Source organism: Zootoca vivipara, chromosome 5, assembly GCF_963506605.1.
Source record: "Zootoca vivipara chromosome 5, rZooViv1.1, whole genome shotgun sequence".
In the NCBI taxonomy this organism is placed as follows: domain Eukaryota; kingdom Metazoa; phylum Chordata; class Lepidosauria; order Squamata; family Lacertidae; genus Zootoca; species Zootoca vivipara.
The window spans coordinates 97,846,601-97,852,600 of record NC_083280.1 but is presented as its reverse complement, the minus strand read 5'-3'; the positions used below and the strand labels follow the sequence as shown (position 1 = coordinate 97,852,600).

The following is a 6,000-nucleotide window of genomic DNA, read 5'->3' as shown; positions in this document are numbered from 1 at the left end:
CCCCCTCGGAGTGGTCGTCCCCCCCCTTTCTCCTCAGGCCGGGGAGCGAGCGAGGGAAGGAGGCGCCCGGAGGCGCGTCTCTGAGGGGGCTGAGCCGGCGGCGGCGGCCGGGCTCTCGCTCGGGGGTCGTCTCGTGAGGCGCCCGCGCCCCCCCCCCCGGAAGAGGGGGAGGGGAGACCGGGAGCCCCGTTGCCAGAGATGGTCGCGCGCTTTAAAAGGAGGAGGAGGAGGAAGAAGAAGAAGAAGAAGAGAGACGGGCTCCGTGAGGAGAAGTGAGTCTTGGCGGGAGAGCGAGCGAGCGAGCGAGCGAGGAGACGCCTCGGCGGGACAGAGAAGGGCGGGCGGGCGGGGGGGGGGCGCTGAGGGAGCCACCCTGCCATTGGCGGCGGGGGCGAGGCGGGCACCCCCTGCCCAAGGAGGAGGAGGAGGAGGAGGAGGAGGAGGACCGGCCTGCCTCTGCCTGCCTGCCGGGGAGGCGTTTCTCCCGCCCGCCCCGCCGAAGCCACGATGGGGGCCGCTTCCCTCACGCGGGCGAGGCAGGCGAGAAGAGAGGGAGCGAGCGAGAGCGCGGCTGCTTCTTCTTCTTCTGGTTCTGGGAAGCCTCTGGGCTCCTCTCCTTCCCCTTCCTCCCCGCTGAGGGGTTTCGCGGGCATTGTTGTTTTTTCCAGGTTCCTCCTCAGCCTCGCCTCGGAAGAAGGTAAGGGACCTGCCTGTCACGCGTCTCTCTCCCCCCTCCTCGCCCGACTCGTGTGTGTGCGTGTGCGCGCGTGTTCGCGTGTCTGCGGCGCCTGCCTTCCGCTTCTAGATCCTTCTTCCCGGCTGCTTCGGGGCTCCGAACAAAGCGGAGCGGGAGGAGGAGGAGGAGGAGATGGGGCGGCGGGGGTCTCCTTCGCCGGCCACAGGGTCTCCTCCTCCTCCTCCTCCGCCGCCGCCGCCAAGCAGGGAAGTTAGTCCGGAGTTTGCCGAGTTCCCGCGGAGGCTCCTCCGGGCGAAGGAGGCATTGCAGGGCTGGGCGGCTGCAGGACGCAGACCTCGGCCAGGCGGGCTTCCCCGTCCCTCCGCAGCGCGCTCCTGCCGCTCTTCCTCCGCACACCGCCTCCGCCGCTTTGCTCTTTCCCGGAGCATCTCCTCCTCCTCCTTCCCCCAATTTCTTAAGTGTCTCCTGCATCTTGTCCGCGGGCGACTTTGCAAGGGGTCACTCTGCAAAGCGGTTGCTAAGGCTGGGAAGCACATGCTCCCTCCAAACCCGGCACTTTTTCGTTCCAGTGCATTTGCGTGGCTTTTTCTTCCCCCCTTTAATAATAGTAATAAAATGGGAAATGTTTAAATAATTCGTTGGAAACCAGCTCCAGCCCGGATCATCCTGCAGCCCCGGCAAGGCTTATTAGGGATGCTCACTGAAATCATCAAGTGTTTCTTCCGGGTAAAATGTGCACAAGGGGTTGGCCTCTGTATCCTGCTGACACCAACGCGAGAAGTAAAATGTAATTCAAGGGGGTTTGCAGGTCAAGTCCTGTTTGCTCAGAAGTAAATGCCATTGAATTGCGTGGCGCTCTCTGCCACAGGACTACCGTAGCTGCGTTGGGGTCTTGGAGATTGGGTTAGAGCACCGCTCGTTGGATTTCTACTGGACAACTTGTGTCCTCTGCCCTACGTATTACTTCGTCAGTGGTAGTTATTAAACAAAAACTGAAGTCATGTCAGTGGCTAGTGACCTAAAGCATTCTTTTTCTGTTTGGGATCAGTAGGTGAATTCATTGCCTTCACGCTGCGGAAGCACCGATGTCTCACCTCGCCCCCTGCCCCAGTATGTTAGTTAATGTTTGATGTAGCAAAAGTCACTAGCTCATGGTGTAACAGACTATTGTTCCTGCACATCTGTCAGTCAAGCTGAGGGTATTAGATTTTGAAAGTGCCTTCTAGTAAAGCACAGTGGTATGTATGTATGTATGTATGTACCGTATGTATGTTCAAGGTAGCAGGCTATTGATAAGTCTTTTGGGGAAAATATTGGAGAAACTATATTGGAGTTTAAGAATCTGAAAGAGAACAGTAGAATGTAATGGATCTGGAAAAACAACAACAACAACAGTTTAATGTTTTTGGACATGTAAAATGTGGACACTTAAATTCATACTGTGTTAAAAATGCTTTCGCCTTAATAAATGTATTTTCTTGAAATCTTATTAAGTGTGATCCCATATCCCATAAGCTGTTAAGTACTGTATGGCAAAAAGCTGGTATATGCTAGGCTGTAATTTAGCCATGGAGTCATAATGATATGTTTAAACTGTCACCTCAAGGTTTATTTCATTATCTCACATGATAGGCAATTTTTATTAAATTGCAACCTTAAAATTTCTACCTGCAGGGAATGTATATTGTATAAGTTAGTACAGTGCATATTTATGAACACACTCTCTCTCCTTTTCTCCCTCTTAAGGTTTTAGGAAGTTAAATAACTGCTAGGATTTTTGACATCTTGTAAGCAATGTTCTATCTAGTGTAACTGAGGAATCTGTCTCACAATTGATACCAATACCTTTAGCTGCTTTTCTGAATTAGGAATTCAGTTTTACAATAATAAAGGTAAAATTCAGTTTTACAATCTTAAAGGTAAAATCTGTAGCTTGTTCATTTATAGTAGTGTTAATGTTTATTTCTATAGTTTACGTCTGCTTGTTATACTGTATTAGATGTGTTATTGGTCTCAGTGTAAAGATGGCCAATAGTTGTTACAGTCCTCCTATCATGTTCTATAGATATTGGGGTTGTAAATCCTGGAAACTGGTTTACCCCTAGTTACAATTCCCAGGACCCTTAGACTACAGTTCCCATGATAATTGGGGGAGGGAGGGGCATGCTTTAAATGTATTGGGTGTACACGACTTAAGTTTCTGGGCCACTTATGAGAAGTAGCATATTATGGTTTTGTTGAACAACCTTGATGTTCCAATTTTTTTTATAGGCAAGCTATAACAAATAATACTCATGGAAGTTATGGAAATACTGTAATTGTTCACTTCAGATAGTTCAGGAAGTTCACAGACCTCATTTACATTGTTTTACCTAAACAATTTCAGTCCGACCATCTTTAGTAGATGAGGCAAAAACTTCCAAGGGAAGTTGCTATCCACAAGGGAGAGTTAATTACTTTTTATAATAGAATACATGATTACTAGTGTCATCCTTGTTTAGATTGTGATGTGCCTGGAAAGGGTCCTATTGATCTCGTGTTTTGTAAGATCTTATGTCTGGTGGCTTCAGTTAACGATCAATTAACCATTACCACCATCACCTGCAGTTTAATTACTTAATTTGATGATAATACCACATGTGAAATTTGTTGCCACATCTTGTTCTAGCAGTCTTGCAATGGAAGACCATTTTCAGTATAAGATCACCTTCCCTTGAAAACCTTCCCTGGTATGCTGGCATCATATTAAATATGTTACCATTTTCGGTTTGGATTTGGAAGGAGTTGGTTGATTGAGGATGTGGAATACAGTACTTCCTTTCTGCATCATAAACACATTAATGAAAATTTGAGTGTAAAACCATCTACCCCTAGTAATGAAGTCCACCTACTCCTTCTTTGTCCTTACATTAGGTATGTAGGAGAGAAGAAGAAGAAAAGGTGGCACTATGCTTGGCAGCTTTAAGCTGTCTCTCCCCCCCCCCCCACATCTGCTCACAGAAGATAGCTAACGAGTAAATTGATTAAATGATGGGTTAAGAGATTTAGGTTATACAATAGAAATAGTGATGAATAACCTGCCTAAAGATGATGTAGAACCCTTCTAGAAGTGCTATGGAGACCCATGTCAGATCCATTGGTGCCTTACTTTAGGAAACAGAAAGGCAGTACTGTGTGTTGTGGTGTGTTAAGGGGGTGTGTTAATAGGGACCCAGGTGGCACTGTGGTTAAACCACTGAGCTTGCTGATCAGAAGGTTGGCGGTTCGAATCCCTGTGACGGGGTGAGCTCCCGTTGCTTGGTCCCAGCTCCTGCCAACCTAGCAGTTCGAAAGCACGTCAAAATGCAAGTAGATAAATAGGAAGCGCTACAGCGGGAAGGTAAACGGCGTTTCCATGTGCTGCTCTGGTTTGCCAGAAGCGGCTTTGTCATGCTGGCCACATGACCTGGAAACTGTACGCCGGCTCCCTCGGCCAATAATGCGAGATGAGCGCGCAACCCCAGAGTCGGTCACGACTGGACCTAATGGTCAGGGGTCCCTTTACCTTTACCTTTAAAAGTGTGGTAAGGGGAGGTTATAAGGGGTCAATGACTAAAGACAGCAAGGGGGAACAGATTTGGATCCAGAATTCGTGGATTGGAGTGCTCTCGGATTTATTTGTGTGGGGACTATGGGACTGAAAAAATGTGAGACTTGCATGTCACAAGGCATTTAGAAGCTGCAAGCTAGCTTCTGAATTTTCTAAACAAAAATCCTTAAACGAATTGGAACAAATTGGTCACAAAAATCACTGACTTAGTTTCTAGTGATAGTACCAAGCCAGACAGCAGATGAAATTACTGCATTTTTACTATTTTAAATTCTACTATTTCACATTTAACTAATACAAACAGTGTAACAGTTCATAAATTATAAAGCTCCTGTCCAAAGGCCTTACAAACCTTTTTTTGTGTGTGTCAGGGAGGTACCCTAACTCTAATGTGTAGAATTGCAACCTAAATGATTTGCACTCTTAACTCATTGGTATTGTTTGATTATTAAGGAGAGCATGAAGATTTTTTTAAATTATAGGTTATAACATATACCTGTTTCTTTCTGATTGATTGAAAACTAAGAGACCTCTAGCACTTGAAATGCTATAATAATAATAATAATAATAATAATAATAATAATAATAATGGCTTAAGCTTTTTTTTATTACAGCCCACCTTGTCAGGTGTCAAAGGATTATTTGTTGCTTTTTCAATAAAGATTTGCGAATAGATTTCTGGAACCTGCATCAGTTCTTATTTTACCACAAGGCATAAATGCAACAGCATCATTCATTTTCTGTTTAAACTTCCCTTTATAAATGCTTTTAAATAAAATGACTAATGTAACATAAGAAACATTTTTCTCCATTAGTTTTAGAAACTAATTAAAGAGTGAATGTTTTCTTAAAAAAAAAAAATCTCGTTAAATTCGTTAGGTAATTAACCGGCAGCAAGCAAATGAATTGTTCTTAAAATCGGGCTATATTTTGAGTTGTAACAAATTTTAAAAGTCTAGCACAGTAAAGGAAAACCATTTTTACTATATCACAATTTGATCATTGTAGAAAGTAAATCATGGAAAAACATTTAATATCTGGATTTGGAGTCATTAAAAAAATAGATGGTCAGGTGTCATTTTGATGCAGAACACTGACAAATATAATTAGTATTTCACTGTGAGTCCTAATTTTCCTGTAAATGAACAGTTCCTTTGTTTTCCTCTTACATTTTGCATGGAATTAGTCTGATTTATAAGAACTTACCAAGAAAATGTTATTCTTCTTGTCTACAATTCTTTATTTATGGACTTAATTAGATTTGGAGCCCGTCTCATTTTACAGATATAAAATGAAGATAGATTGTTCCTATCCTATATATATGTTAGACAAGGACTTGGATAAGAGTGGGTGACAATTTATGTACAGTCCACAGGTGTTCATACATGCTGCACTTAAATGGAATTTCCTGGGGAGAAAGCAAAACAGAAGTAGGGGAAGGGAATGCTTCATAATGAAAAATAAGGAGAGATATTAGCATATGAAGGATCAGAAATGAGAAGTGAGAAGACAGGGAGGTGAGGCTACTCTTCATTAAATTACTCCTAGAGACAAGTGATGGTGCCATAGAAATGTTAACAGAGAAAATTAAGGCATGGGATGGTAAGGAAACATGCAAGAGAAGAGAGCTTTAAGGAAAGGGACCAGGATGTCTGTCCATGTGTCTTCTTTAATACAGGACCGTCCTCTATTTGAAGGACTGTCTGCCCAACTC

The 6,000-nt window shown here is 44.3% G+C and overlaps 1 protein-coding gene across 1 annotated transcript in view; it reads left to right on the top strand.

Annotated features, from left to right (window-relative positions):
• The first annotated feature begins 597 nt into the window (after nucleotides 1-597).
• The window catches only part of MPPED1 (metallophosphoesterase domain containing 1), an 84,982-nt gene continuing 79,579 nt past the window's right edge, over nucleotides 598-6,000 (top strand). Inside the window, exon 1 of the mRNA XM_035137988.2 lies at nucleotides 598-697. The gene's annotated coding sequence lies outside the window, so the exon portion shown is untranslated. The remainder of the gene's footprint in view (nucleotides 698-6,000) is intronic.